The sequence below is a fragment of the Lissotriton vulgaris genome, chromosome 8 (assembly GCF_964263255.1).
Source record: "Lissotriton vulgaris chromosome 8, aLisVul1.2, whole genome shotgun sequence".
Lineage (NCBI taxonomy): Eukaryota > Metazoa > Chordata > Amphibia > Caudata > Salamandridae > Lissotriton > Lissotriton vulgaris.
Window position 1 is genome coordinate 1,558,397,664 of NC_141696.1, and position 16,116 is coordinate 1,558,413,779.

Sequence of the window (16,116 nt, forward strand, 5' to 3'; positions counted from 1 at the left end):
CTAGCTCAAGACTGCTACAGTCCCTTCTATTTGGAAACATGCCATGGTCACTCCACTTCTGAAGAAGCCTTCCGCTGATCCTGAACTTCTTTCGAATTACCGTCCGATCTCACTGTTACCTGCTTTTTCCAAGGTTCTTGAACGTCACATTCATCATCACCTCACTCAGTTTGTGATCTCCAACAACTTGCTCCACCCCTAGCAGTCAGGATTCCGGTCAGGTTTCTCCACAGAAACAACCCTGTTGGGCGTCACGGAAAATCTCCGATCCCTGCTTGACAGAGGGGAGACGGCCGCGCTGATATTACTCGATCTCAGCGCGGCGTTTGACACCATCTCGCACAAAATCCTCCTGAACGCCCTAGCCATCATGGGCGTGGAAGGATCCGCCCTGGACTGGCTGGCTTCCTTTCTCACTGACCGCACCTTCCAAATCTTTTCCAAGTCTGCTTCCTCCAATATCTATCCCCAGCCTTACGGTGTCCCACAGGGCTCTATTCTTAGCCCCCTTCTTTTCAATCTGTACGTCACTCCTTTAGCCTATGTAGCTGACAGCGTTGGTCTTACTCTATTCATGTATGCCGACGATTCACAGATTGTTTTCTCACACACCAAATCTGATAAGGCTTCCACATCCCCCCCTCTCAGTCGGGCTGGGAGAAATTACCAAGTGGATGGACAACAATCTTCTTAAATTGAATGGGGGAAAGACTGAGGTTCTAGTCCTGGGACACAAACCTGACCTATGGACTTCGAGGCATTGGCCTGCAGAACTTGGCCCTCTCCCTGCACCTGTGGAACAGGTTCGTAACCTGGGTGTTGCTATTGACAAAGATTTGTCAATGCAATGCCAAGTTAACAAGGTATCATCCACATGCTTCACCATTATACGCTGGCTGCGAAAGATCCTGTGGTGCTGCCTGTGGACACTCGGCGAGCGGTAGTGAGTGCCTTGGTCACCTCCCGATTGGACTATGGAAACATACTCTGTGAATTTTGCCGTTTTTGTCCTTAATTTGTGCTTGTTTTTATTTTGTGCTGAGTGATCGTTTATTTGGCTGTTTTTACCTTGTTTTGCCCGCCATTTGTGCCCGTAATCGGTGTGCAGAGACATCGTTATCATTTTCCTTCCTGTCTTGCCTTATTTGTGCCCTCCATCTGTGCCTGTGTAATTTAACATAAGCTTTGTGCCGTGTGTCTATTTCCTTCCTGCTTGCCCGCCTACCTCGCCGCCCTCCGCTCTCCCTCCCCGCTTCCCGCCACCGCCATTTGACACGCCCATTTTCTCTTCTGTTCCCTCCCCGCTCCCGCCTCCCAGCTGCTCCGCCCACCTGCGCACTTGGCCTTAAATGGCGACCGTGCGACGCAGGTGAGTGTGACCCACTTGTGGGACACCCCCGCGCCGCACGGCCACCAGCTGCTGCGTGTGCCCCATTGCCTGCCTCTGTCTCACCGCCGGCCTCGCGGCCGCCTTGCTCGCTCCCCTGTGAATTTTGCCGTTTTTGTCCTTAATTTGTGCTTGTTTTTATTTTGTGCCGAGTGATCGTTTATTTGGCTGTTTTTACCTTGTTTTGCCCGCCATTTGTGCCCGTAATCGGTGTGCAGAGACATCGTTATCGTTTTCCTTCCTGTCTTGCCTTATTTGTGCCCTCCATCTGTGCCTGTGTAATTTAACATAAGCTTTGTGCCGTGTGTCTATTTCCTTCCTGCTTGCCCGCCTACCTCGCCGCCCTCCGCTCTCCCTCCCCGCTTCCCGCCACCGCCATTTGACACGCCCATTTTCTCTTCTGTTCCCTCCCCGCTCCCGCCTCCCAGCTGCTCCGCCCACCCGCGCACTTCGCCTTAAATGGCGACCGTGCGAACGCGCAGCGGTCACGCGCAGCGGGCGCGCCGTTTGTGCGCCGAAGGCGCGCCAAAGGTAAGCCCGTCTGCGCCCGTCCGCGACTGGACCGCGCCCAGCGCCAGGACCCCTGGCCCACGAGGACCCCGACCGACCCGCCTGACGTACTCCGCCGCCACCCTCAGCGCACTCAACACCGGCCGACTCCCAGATTGCCACCAAGCCACACCACGACGCACCCACGGACCTTTCAGCTGCCACGCCTGCAACTTCTCCTGCATCCGGACCTGCCGCGCACCAGCACCTGCCAAGCCGAACACCAGCAGCACCCACCTCAAGTGCATCCTGCTCAACACCCGCTCCGTCCACAGACACGCCATCGAACTCTGGAACCTCCTAGACGCCACAGCCCCGGACGTTGCCTTCCTCACGGAGACCTGGATGAACGCCTCTTCAGCTCCCGACATCGCCATCGCTATCCCAGAGGGCTACAAGATCGTCCGGAGGGACCGCAACGCCAACCAGATGGGAGGAGGCGTCGCCATCATCCACAGGAACACCATCCGTCTCACGACCAGCACCGACAACACCCTGACCACCGCCGAACACCTGCATTTCCAGATCCACACCAACCCGAACACCACCCTCAGAGGCACCCTGATCTACCGACCCCCTGGACCACGCACACAATTCTGCGAGGACATCGCCGACTTCGGCAGCCCGCATGCCCTCCCCTCCGCTGACTACATCCTCCTGGGGGACCTCAACTTCCATCTGGAGAACAACAACGACCGCAACACCAGCACCCTGCTCGACAACCTCGCCAATCTTGGACTCAAGCAGCTGGTGTCCACCCCCACCCACCTCGCCGGACACACACTCGACGCAGTCTTCTCTTCCAGCACAGACATCGACTTCAGCCACACCACAGAGCTTCAATGGACGGACCACAGCTGCGTCCACTTCACCTTCAAGAGAACGACGACCCACCACCACCAGCAACAGGCCGCCCGCAGAAGCTGGAACAAGATCACAGCAGACCAGCTCGCCACCTCCCTGAGCCAGCACCCTCCTGCCAGCTCTGCGAACCCCAGCCAGGCCGCCGACAACCTCACGAAGTGGATCAGCATCTGCGCGGACGAGCTCGCCCCGCTGAGAACCCCGCCCAGCAGACCCGGCAGCAAGAAAGCCCCATGGTTCACCGACGAACTCAAGAGCTCCAAGAAGAACTGCCGAGCCCTCGAGAAAGTCTGGAGAAGGGAACCTACACCGGACAACAGGACCTCCTTCAAGCTTGCCACCCGGAAACACCACCAGCTGATCCGCGCCGCCAAGAAAACAGCATTCAAGGACCGGTTGGACAACAACGCACACAACTGCAAGGAACTCTTCAACATCGTGAAAGAGCTTTCCAACCCCAGCGCGGGAAACAACGACATCACCCCATCGCAAGACCTCTGCAACTCCCTCGCTTCATACTTCCACAACAAGATCGCGGACATACACAACAGCTTCACCAACCAACCAACGCACACCATGACCGAACAACCACCCCCCACCACCACCCTCCACGCCTGGACCCCGATCAGCACCGAAGACACCATCCGCACGATGAACTCCATCCACTCCGGATCACCGACCGACCCCTGCCCTCACCACGTCTTCAACAAGGCCGACGCTGTCATCGCACCCCACCTGCGAGACATCATCAACACATCCTTCGACACCGCCACCTTCCCTGAGAGCTGGAAACACGCCGAACTCAGCGCTCTACTCAAGAAACCAACAGCGGACCCCACCGAACTCAAAAACTACCGCCCCATCTCGCTCCTCCCGTTTCCAGCCAAAGTCATCGAGAAGACCGTCAACAAGCAGATGGCCGCCTTCCTAGAGACGAACGGATCCCTCGACCCCTCACAGTCCGGCTTCCGAGCCAATCACAGCACCGAGACCGCCCTCATCGCCGCCACCGATGACATCCGAGCCCTGATGGACAATGGAGAAACAGCGGCCCTCATCCTCCTAGACCTCTCCGCGGCATTCGACACGGTCTGCCACCGCACCCTAGTTCAGCGCCTCAGCAACATCGGGATCCAGGACAAGGCGCTGGAATGGATCATCTCCTTCCTCGACGGAAGAACACAGAGAGTCCGCCTACCACCGTACAAGTCAGAGGCCTCCGAAGTCATCTGCGGCGTCCCTCAAGGTTCATCGCTGAGCCCCACCCTCTTCAACGTCTACATGAGCCCCCTCGCGGCCATCGTACGCAAACACAACCTCAGCATAATCTCCTACGCCGACGACACCCAGCTGATCCTCTCCCTGACCAACGACCCCACCTCCGCCAGAGCCAACCTGCACGAAGGGATGAAAGAGGTAGCCGAATGGATGACGACCAGCCGCCTGAAATTGAACTCTGACAAGACGGAGGTCCTCATCCTGGGCTCCTCACCCTCCGCCTGGGACGACTCCTGGTGGCCTCCCGCCCTGGGCACCGCACCCAAACCGACAGACCATGCACGCAACCTGGGCTTCATCCTGGACTCCTCCCTCTCCATGACCAGGCAAGTCAACAACGTCTCCTCGGCGTGCTTCAACATCCTACGCATGCTACGGAAGATCTTCTGGTGGATCCCCACCGAGACCAGGAAGACGGTCACCCAGGCCCTCGTCACCTGCCGACTGGACTACGGCAACGCCCTCTACGCCGGTACCACCGCCAAGCTCCAAAAGAGACTCCAGCGGATCCAGAACGCCTCAGCCAGACTCATCCTCGACATCCCACGAACCAGCCACATCACCGGACATCTGAGAGACCTCCACTGGCTCCCCGTCAACAAAAGAATCACCTTCCGCCTCCTCACCCACGCACACAAAGCCCTACACGACCAAGGCCCGAGCTACCTCAACAGCCAGATCAACTTCTACGCTCCCAAACGCCACCTCCGATCTGCCAACCACGCCCTCGCCGCCGTCCCCCGCATCCGAAGAGCAACTACAGGAGGAAGGTCCTTCTCCTACCTGGCCGCCAAGACCTGGAACTCCCTCCCGACCGACCTGCGCCTGACCCAGGACCACCTCTCCTTCAGGAGGAAGCTGAAGACCTGGCTGTTCGAGCAGTAGCGGCACCCCCCCCCCCCCAGCGCCTTGAGACCCTACGGGTAGGTAGCGCGCTATATAAGTGTCACTGATTGATTGATTGATTGACTCTATCTGGGGTCGGCCAGGGCTGTCACACGTCGCCTACAGCTGGTGCAAAATGCGGCAGCGCGCCTCATCAGAGGCTGCCGGAAAACTGACCATATATCCAGTTGCCTTTGCGAGCTCCACTGGTTGAAGGTGGAAAACCGTGTCAAGTTCAAGGCGCTTACATATATGCATAAGATTAGGCAGAAGGTGGCACCAAGCTACCTACAGACCTTGGTGAAACCCTATTCCCCTTCCCGTTCCCTTCGCTCCTCTTCTCAAATTCTCTTTTCTGTGCCTAGGGTCAGACTTTCAAGAATGGGAGGCCACTCCTTTGCTTATCTGGGGCCTAAACTATGGATTTCTCTTCCTCTGACCAGCCGGTCAGAGGACAGCTACATCCGTTTCCGTAAAGCTGTGAAGACCTGGCTTTTTGACCAATAACCCCACTTGCCTCAACTAGTCATATTAGCTGCACAATCTTAGCGCCGGGAAACCCTCAGGGGTAGCTGTCGCGCTCTACAAACTTAAATAATAAATAAAATAAATAAATAAATAAATATACTAAACCGACTACCAGGTGCGGTTAACAGCCTCCTATCTGATCCATTTGATATAGAAAGGGGAACCAGCCAGTTTCCCCTCTGCTTTACGCAGTTGCTTCGGAGACATTGGCTCACACGGTTATAGAGCAGCATCTTTACATAGGCCTACAATTTACAACCCATCATTTGATCATTTTCATATAAGACGCTGATATTAGCATCTATTTAAAAAACTCTGTACATAATCTGAGTCCAGTAATACATAAATTCACTATTTTAAATCCTTTGCCGGGATCTACATAATCTGGGACAAGTTCACCATATTTTAATTGACATCAGGAACACATGTTTGCAAAAACGAATTCTCCTTGCCATGGACTCAGACCTCACCTAAATATTTCGAAATATGGATCAGTCATGATAAATCAACTATCACAGCATCTGGGGTGGCGATGGCTCACCTTGAAGAGCAAATTATAAAATGGGTTACCACGCCCAATTTCATTGATGGGAAGAATTGCATTGATGAAGATGGTCGTCCTGTCCAACCTTTAATATTTATTCTATAATGTGCCTGTCCCCTCAATAAATCATTTTTCAAAACACTCCCGCATGGTCACTCCGGTGTGGGCTGGCCTAAAATATAGTTGTAGACTTTAACACTACCTTATGAGCAGGGAGGACTATCCACACCAGACATTGAACTATATTATCTCTGTGTACAAGCACAATACACATAACAGTGGGTTTATAACCCACTGTACATGGTGCGCATACCTGTTGCATTCTGTAACCTTAATTTACTCCAGTATTGGAACTTTCCTAGATTCCCATAGCTTGTATCATTCCCCGTCATCGGAATGGGAGCCTCTGTAAATAAAAAATAACATAGCAGTAGGTACTAAAGAGAAAGAAAGGCCTAGGCCTCATCTCATTTTGTAGCATATCCACCTCATTTTGCAAAAGAGACCAAAAACATGTAACAACCAATCAGATTAGCCTCACCCCATAGAACCCTCCTGAGAGAGCCCCAGATTTTTGTAGCCGTTGTGTAACAGTAACCACATTTGCTGAAGGCTGAGCTTTCCCAGGGGAGGAGGGTGGGTGCATGGGAATCTATGAAAGTTACCAATACTGGAGAACCAAAGTTACAGGTAAATAACATAGGGCCAGATGTAGGTAATCTCTATTTACTGATTCCTAAATACCGAATTTTACTGATTCGGTATTTAAGAATCGGTAAACAGAATGTAAGTAAAAATTTGGTACATTTTACCGATTCGGTAATATTCGTTATTATCGATTCGGTAATATTCGTTATTATCGATTCGGTATTTACCGATTCGGTAATACCCATTCATTCCTATGGGCACCTTGCGGTATTGCAATGTCCCCAAGGTCCTTGCAGTTTCAGTGTCTTTTTTGATGTCCTGTAGAGCGTTTTCTACATGCTTTCCAAAAAGCATTTCTCCATCAAACGGTAAATCTAAGATTTTATTCTGCGTAACCAGGTAGCCTGAAGCCAGCCTTGCCGTCTTAGAACCGCTGAACCTGCCAAAGTGCAAAAAGACTGAACTTCTAAAAATCATCCAAAGATTCTGCTACTGAATGATTTTCCATCTTTTGACTTATGCACAGTGACTACTATTGTACAGATTTTCAATATATTGATCTGTGTGCTGGATCATTTTTGCAAATTCTTTGTTCTAGGAGGTCTAGGGAAAAGAATCTCCGATCCGTGGCACCATAAAAAAACGAGGCAATATACAGGATAGGTGCAATTGTGCTTAAAACTATGATACTGCTCTGCGAACCTGCTAACCTGGACGGCGTAGCTGTGTGCTGAAGACTCCCTTCTTCGAACCCACGCCTTGCGGAACCCGCTCCGCGGGTCCCGCTTCGGATTCCTTCACACCCCTGGACTTTGCAGTGGGGTCTGTGCGAGGCAGCAGGGCTGCGAGCGTTACACCGGACTCACATTCCCAGGAGTCCCGGTGTCAGTGGCCGAGTCACCTGGCCCCGCTCTCCCTGACCGCCCCGCCCCACCTCCATCACCTGAAAAGGGGCGAGGACTCACCGTTCTGTGGGATACTGCTCTGCGAACCTGCTAACCTGGACGGCGTAGCTGTGTGCTGAAGACTCCCTTCTTCGAACCCACGCCTTGCGGAACCCGCTCCGCGGGTCTCGCTTCAGATTCCTTCACACCCCTGGACTTTGCAGTGGGGTCTGTGCGAGGCAGCAGGGCTGCGAGCGTTACACCGGACTCACATTCCCAGGAGTCCCGGTGTCAGTGGCCGAGTCACCTGGCCCCGCTCTCCCTGACCGCCCCGCCCCACCTCCATCACCTGAAAAGGGGCGAGGACTCACCGTTCTGTGGGATACTGCTCTGCGAACCTGCTAACCTGGACGGCGTAGCTGTGTGCTGAAGACTCCCTTCTTCGAACCCACGCCTTGCGGAACCCGCTCCGCGGGTCCCACTTCGGATTCCTTCACACCCCTGGACTTTGCAGTGGGGTCTGTGCGAGGCAGCAGGGCTGCGAGCGTTACACCGGACTCACATTCCCAGGAGTCCTGGTGTCAGTGGCCGAGTCACCTGGCCCCGCTCTCCCTGACCGTCCCGCCCCACCTCCATCACCTCCATTCATTGGACCAAGACCTACAAATAGTGGTGTGCTACGCTGCGCGGGAGCGCGCGGGAGCGACCGGGGCGAAGACCGGGCAAAGAGCGGGCCGTTTGAGGCCGTTCGAGTACGGCAGAGTCCGGCCTAGGCCCACTCCCCCTGGTCGTCTAGAAAACCACCTAAAATGCCATTAAGATCAGGGAAGGAACGTACTGTTCAAATTAACACATCCAATGGCGTCGTTTCTGGTCCCCTGGACGCTTTTATCACACGGGCCACTGGTATCTTAGAAAAGGAAATTGCCATGGTTGAGAAAAGGTTGTCAATAGACCTAATTAGTGGAAAACGCTCCTCACTGGGGGCTTTAGCTACATCTATCTCCCCTGCACCCTCTGTACCCCATGCTGCCTTCAATTGTGTCCATACTACCTCTACGGACGCAATAGTCCATATAGAAAATTTTGGGGGTAGCCAGACAACAAGGGACAAAATAAAGGAAGAAAGGAATAGTATTAACGACTCCAAAGATACACAGGGGGTTGGGATGGAGGATAATGACTCCGTGATTAGTGAGGAGCAGGATCTTAGCCAGTTATCTGGAACTCCACTCCTCAATCAGTCCAATATTTCTAATCCTGTTGAAAAGGTTAATCTACCTATATCCAACTCTGGCCCCAATACTAAAAAGAGAAAACGGGATTCTAGAATGTCAGGGGAAAGAAATCTGAAACCCAACAAAGTAAATACAGTTCAAGGGGAATGGTGTCAGGGGTCCGAGCCTCATTCAAACTCGCTAAAACCCTCTGTGCCTAACAATATGTTATGCCCCTCACTCTTGGCTTTGGGTTCCTCAACCACATGTCCCATGTGCCTCAATAGCGATGAGGTTTTGCTGGCAAAAATGGAGGCCATGTTTAAAACACTACTCTTACCAGTCCTGGAGCGGACTAGGCTCATGACCTCTAAAATCGATAGCATGGAGGACTTGATCCAATCAAACCATATGATGCTACAAGCATTATGTGGCTCTAATAATAAGGGTTCTGTTAACATACCAGCACCAAGTAAGGCACCCAGTAAGGTTACTAGTAAGAATATGGAAAACGACAAAAACTTCCCTAAAAAAATAACAGGAATGAATAACACCACATCTAAAGGGGGTCAAAAAACTAATACTACCTTTACCACCTCTTCCAAATCAGGAGCTAGCTCTCAGACTCAGGTACTAAAGCCCCAAACGAAAACAGAGGTTAAACAAAATATGGTTGGGCGTCAAAACATGGGTCCCCAAATACAACCTAATTTAAATCGTCCTTCCCCAAGTACTTCAAGAACCCAAAATACTGCTTCCACCAATTACAGGGAGGGGGGGCGTAAAAGGCCAAACATTCCCAGTGTTGATCTTCCACCCGAAGCGGCCTTACACACCATCGTTTTGACAGGCGTAGCACCATTAAAACCAGGCTCAAGGGAATCCTATGGTGACCTTCGTAACAAAGTCACTTTTTGGTTAAACAAAAATCGCCCGCTACCCCCCTCCACCCCCACGGAGATATTGTATGTGAGGAGAGTAGATTGGGTTGGGCCGGAGGCAAAAGATCTAGAAGGAGACTGTATCCTTATATCATTCAAAGACTCATGGGTGGTAGATGCTATTAAACGAGAACCTAGATTTGCAAGGCAGGGGGATGTACAAACACTAGCTTTATCCTATTTTTACCCACGCAGGCATATACCTTTTCAATCTTATCCTTTGTTTCGTAAAGGTCCTGCTGCGAGACATCCCCTGGCATTAACCCCGATTGACTGCCAGCGCCCCTTTCTCTTTAATCATTTTGGCCCCCTTTCTGGCTTGGAAGCTATAGATTGACTTAGCGATCCCTCTAGTGAGTCTCTGGCTGGTAGTGTGATAAACCAAGTGCCCATTGATTATAATATGGTGTGCCCAATCCAATTAACCAATCTAGAAGACGGGAAGGAGGCCAAACATATCTGCCAATCAGACCTAGACCACACGTAGTTACCCAGGGGTCCATGATCGGGGAGAAAATTATTGCCCCTGTAGATTGTGTTAAGCATTCAGTGGTCAATGATGATATAGGGGTGCCTCATGGATCTGTACGGCCCCTACACCCTCTGTTGCCAGACAACTTAAACGACCATCTAAAAATTTTGTCCTGGAACATAGCAGGTATTAAGGCGAGCCTTGCGTCTACAGATTGGTCAAATTTTATGGACAATTACAATATTATCCTGTTGCAGGAAACATGGGCAACGGAGTCTGTCCATAAGTTGGGCTATATCAACTTTTTCAAACCCGCAACTAAAGGAGGTAAAGGGCGGGCCGCAGGTGGCTTGCTAATCTGGGTGAAACAATCCCTGGGCTTCTACCCGACGGAGTTCCCGGTGGAGAATCAGGATCTCCTATCCATTGTAATAAACAAAGGGAACAAGCAAGTTATGAACATTATTAACATTTATGCTAGAGGCCTTCCTGGCGGTCGAAGCCCACCCCTGTTGAACCTTGTTGATCATATGATAACGAAAATGGACGGAGGCATCACTACTATTCTTGCTGGGGATCTAAATTGTACTATAGAACCCGTGCTAGATATGGGAGATACCTGGACTATGGCAGATGATTCTGTATGGGGTATCCCAGACTTACAAGTGGAGAAGAGGGCTAAAGCTACAGAGGCTGCAGTGTCCTGGATGGCCTTTTGTCTACAAAATGGGTTCCGTGCATGTAATGGCCGCTCCGCCTCTGATGTGAAGGGAAATTGTACTTTCGATAATGGCCAGAGGCAAAGCCGCATTGATTATATTTTACTGGACATGCAGCATTGGGCTCTGCTAACTGACATGGCAGTTTTAGAGCGCCGGAAAGTGATCATAACCCACTGTCCCTATCATTGAAGACACCGGATTTAAATAGACACGAGGAACCATCTGCAACCAATACAGGGGAGATCCAACTTACCAACGACAGGAGGAGACTGAAGTGGTCACGGGTTATGGAAGATGAGTGCTTACTAATTAATATCAATGATGTGGTGGGAAATGCACCTAATGAAATGTTGCAAATAGATATGTCGGGGGTGGATACTGCAGCAGCAAATAGTGTGATGGGTGTCCATACCAAGTGTTTTGACAGCTTAAAAACAATGCTATCCAAACCATGTGGGAAGGCTGCTACTAAAACTAATCCTTTACCCCAAAAATGGTACAATAAGGACTGTAGAGAGGCACATACAGCTCTTATTTCTACCATTAAATCTCGGGACATGGTTGGAGTGAGAGCTGCTAGACTCCATTACAAAAAAACCCTTAGTAAAGCTAAACGGGAGTGGGAGGATGAGTTTTGGACAGATCTTCTAGAGGCATTATCCTCTAATAACCAGAAAAGGTTTTGGGATCTGGTTAAATGGGGTAAAAACATAGACTCTTCTACCCCGGAAAATAATGTGCCACTTGAGGATTGGGTTTCATTTTACTCGGCCCAATTTAGAGCTGGGGACGATGAGACCACAAATCCCTTAGGTAATGCACCCATGCAGACCCCAGAAAGTGAAAAACTCACCTTTACGGTTGCTGAGGTTGAGCTGGCATTGGCACTTACTCTCCGAGGTAAGGCCCCCGGTATGGACCTGATCCCGGCTGATCTTTTTAAATCTAATCCCACTTTGTGGCTCCCGTATATTACTAGAATAGCTAATACTTTGGCTCTTGGAGCAACAGTCCCGAAATCTTGGAAAGGGGCCGAAATTGTTCCAGTCTATAAAAAGGGTGATAAATCCATTCCAGCAAACTACTGCCCTATCAGTTTAATCGATTCGATTCAAAAGATAGTGGCGCGTATGGTTTTGGGACGGGTCCAGGGTTGGATAGAAATGGAGAATATTCTGTCCCCCATGCAGGTGGGCTTCAGATCGGGAATGAGCACCATAGATTAGGTTTTCAGATTCTGCCTGATCTATTGGAAGGAGGTTTGGTTAGGTGGTGGTAACATCTATGCTGCATTCATCGATCTGAAGTCCGCCTTCGATCTGGTGCCCAGGAACAGGCTATGGGGTGTGCTGGAAAATTTGGGGTGCCCACCAGAATTATTGGACCTTATTATAAGACTCCATGAGGACAACTTTGCGAGGGTGAGGTGGGGGGGTCAGGGACAAGTGACAGAAACATTCCCCGTAACCCGAGGTGTTCGCCAGGGGTGTGTCCTGGCCCCTACCCTCTTCCTCCTTTTTATCGATCAAGTTGTTAAATTCTTCTTGGATACCCCCACTGATGCACCAATGCTGGCAGGGATGAGGTTCCCGTTACTCATCTTCGCAGATGACACTCTAATCCTCTCCAAAACACGCAGCGGACTACAGCGGGCTTTGGACCGCTTTGAGGAGTTCTGTACCATCAACAATTTGGTAGTCAATGTGGGGAAAACAAAATTTATGGTCTTTACAAAAAACCACTCAGTCCGGAGTTCAGTGAAGATGAATGGAGTAAACCTTGAACAGGTTGATACCATGACCTATCTAGGGGTCACCCTTGATAGCCGTTTAAGATGGAAAGATCAGATCAATATGCAACATCTTAAACTTGCTAGGCTGACTGGTTGTCTCGTTAAAGAGCAGAAGGAATCAATCACTAAACGGGTCCTGCCGGCCCTTAAGATTTATGATGTAAAAATCTCTACAGCCATTTTATATGGCGCGGATCTATGGGGCCACATGGACTTGTCTAATCTGTACAAAACCCAATGTAGATTCCTTCGAAACCTAGTGGGCCTTCCACAGTCTACACCCTTGCTCCCTCTCTGTTTGGATCTTGGTTCCCCCCTATCAATGAGATGGCAAGATTCAGGTTAGTGGCATTGTGGAGACGAATATGGACATCCCCAGACCTATCCCTCTTTGCAAAAGAACTGTCGGAAGTTAGGTCTATCAGGGGCTCTGGGAAAATACCATGGTTCTCTGCTGTAAAAACAATTCTGAAAGACATGGGTTTGGAACATCTCTGGTCATCTCCACAATCTAACTCTTTCCCACCCAAAGATGAATTCAAATCTTTATTTTGGGCCACTATCCGCCTAAAAAGAGTGCTGCTGTCCAACAAAAACGGCCTTACAGGCAGGTTCTTAACATTCAAAATTGACCTACTGAGAGAGCCATACTGGGATGTTATATCTCGACCGTTGGATAAGAAACTGTACCATCAGTTTAGAGTGGGCGCTTTGCCATTAAACATCTTTCTGAACAAACGATCCACAGGGATATCACCTCACTGTACTTGCTGCTCAGGTCATATTGAATCAGAAGGCCACTTCCTTTTTGCCTGTCCTAGGTACGGAGCACCTCGAAAAAAATGGCTAAAACCCTTGTTTCAAAACTTTCCATTCAAAACAGCGATGGAAGCCATACAGGTGCTCAGGACCAACACTTCAGAACTCTTTGTGGTAGCTTTGGCAAAGTATTTGGGATGGGCTTGGCTTCGTAGGCTAAAAAACCGTACGCCTTAGCGCCAAGTATAAAGGTTGTTCTGTAATTGGCCATAATCTGTTTAGCTTGAGTATGTAACTGCTAAACCACCCTACGACCATGTCTCATTATATGCATTCATTGTCCGCAATATTGAATTGCAATCCTGACCTTTTTAATGCAATGTTTTTCTTTAATTTTATATAAAATATTCAGGTCTCTTTATTCATCAATTGAAATTTAATCCTGTTTTATCCATCTGCTACGAATGTTCTTTTGTTTGTGCTCCTATGTATTTTTGTGAGTGCTTAAATATTTTCTATTGTATTGACTTTCTTTGGATGTTTTAACTGAATCAGTTATATTCTCTTGTATTTTAATGTGTCTTTTATGATTTGCTAATAATCGAAATAAAGACTTTGAAACCTGACTTATGCACAGTGACTACTATTGTACAGAGTTTCAATATATTGATCTGTGTGCTGGATCATTTTTGCAAATTCTTTGTTCTAGGAGGTCTAGGGAAAAGAATCTCCGATCCGTGGCACCATAAAAAAACGAGGCAATATACAGGATAGGTGCAATTGTGCTTAAAACCCCTTTTCCCATTGTTTTGTTCTCAAATTGAGCAATAGACTATCTACTTGCTTTTAATAATGTAATGGTGGCATTACCTCTGGCATCGTTTTGAAACATGTTTTTTGCAGCTGAATGTATATAGATGAAATTTGAATCTTGTTTAATTTGTGCATGTTTATAAGGTCCATGTTGGACTAATTCACTCAATTTAAACTGAAAAAAAATATTACACATCTGCCTTGTTTGACTTTATTTTTCTTTTTATCTTCAGTGCAGCAGTCAGGCACAGGAAGTATGAAGGACAAAGACTGCCACAGATATTCACTAAGAAAACATGTGAGAACCTACAACAGTGAGAGACATTTCACCTGCACGGAGTGTAACAAGCGAGTTAATGAGAAGTCACTTCTTGAGTCGAATCAAAGAAACCACCCAGAGCTGAGACCTTACCGCTGCACCGAGTGTGAAATAATCTCTGCAAGAAAGTCAAGTCGTCCAACACAAGAGAAGTTGCAGACAGGAGTAAAGCGCTATCACTGCAATGCCTGTGAGAAGGGCTTTACTCAAAAGCAGAATCTTCAAACTCACCAAAGAATCCACACAGGGTTCAGGGAATTTCATTGCACTGTATGCAATAAGAACTTTACTCAAAAGGTACATCTTCTGATACATCAAAGAACACACACAGGAGAGAGGCCCTACCACTGCAGGGAGTGTGAAAAAAGTTTTACTCAAAAGCCACATCTTCTAAAGCATCAAAGAACCCACTCAGGGGTGAGGCCCTATCACTGCACCATGTGTGAGAAGAGATTTACTCAAAAGTGCAATCTTCAAAAACACCTGGGAGTCCACACATGAGTGAAGCCTTTCACTGCCACGAATGTGAAAAGTGGTTTGCTCCCAAAGCAGCCCTTAAATGTTACCTGAGGGTCCGCACAAGACATGAAGCCCTGGCAAAAGAACTTAACTGTCAAGCCTTACAAGAACAGCGTTAGTCTAAAGTCATAGCTGCAAGAGCACCAAATTAGCACAAAGAGAAAGGAATGATATCCCTGCTATGAGTATGGGAAACATTTTACATTAAACATTAATTCTTATAAATCCTTTGTTATTACATAGAAGAGTGAATCCTTTCAATGCGTGTGAGAAGATGCTTATAGAAAAGTTTAGCTTCTACGGCACCAAATAACATACATTATGGGTCCATACCCTGCTCCTAGTGTGCACAAGCTTCCCTGAAAAACCCATTACTCTAACAAAACAAAGTGTCTACATAGGAAGCCTGTATAGGTGAGACAAGAAATCTTCTCTGTCTGCAGTTTACACATAAGGAGTGAAGTCATTTTAGTGCACCAAATGTGAGACTCGTGCCTTCATCGGCACGGGAGAATACACAGGAGGTGAGACCATTTCACTGCACTGGCAGAAGTCCTTTTTATTGAAGGTTGCTACCTTACCAATGTATTGAAGAATTATACCCTCCTCCCTCAATAGCATATGCAAAGCTACACTGTGAAATCATCATTTTAATAAAATCAGTACATGGTGTGGCTATTTTCCTGCACTAAGTTTGAAAATAGACTAACTTTCTACTACCCCAACTAATTCACATAAAAAATGTTGGTGTCACGGAAAAAGCACATATCCAAATATAATGTAGGGCCTGATTTAATATTTGGCATTCAGGCCACAAATCCGCATGGGCGATTGAGTAAATTATTCCATTGCCCTGATGGAGGTCCGACTGCCAAATTTTGAAAAGTCCTTTGGGCCGTGTGACATTTCAAGCATTGACAGGAATTGCCGTCAAGGTGGTTCCTGACAATGCATTGCTGAACAATTCCTTCAAACATGGTGGAGCCACACAGCAA

At 48.8% G+C, this 16,116-nt stretch overlaps 1 pseudogene across 1 annotated transcript in view; it reads left to right on the forward strand.

Annotated features, from left to right (window-relative positions):
- LOC147700403 (uncharacterized) overlaps positions 1-15,475 on the forward strand; it is a 70,789-nt pseudogene extending 55,314 nt beyond the window's left edge. Inside the window, exon 2 of the transcript XR_015299424.1 lies at positions 14,517-15,475. The product of XR_015299424.1 is annotated as an uncharacterized LOC147700403 (transcript). The remainder of the gene's footprint in view (positions 1-14,516) is intronic.
- Positions 15,476-16,116: the final 641 nt, after the last annotated feature.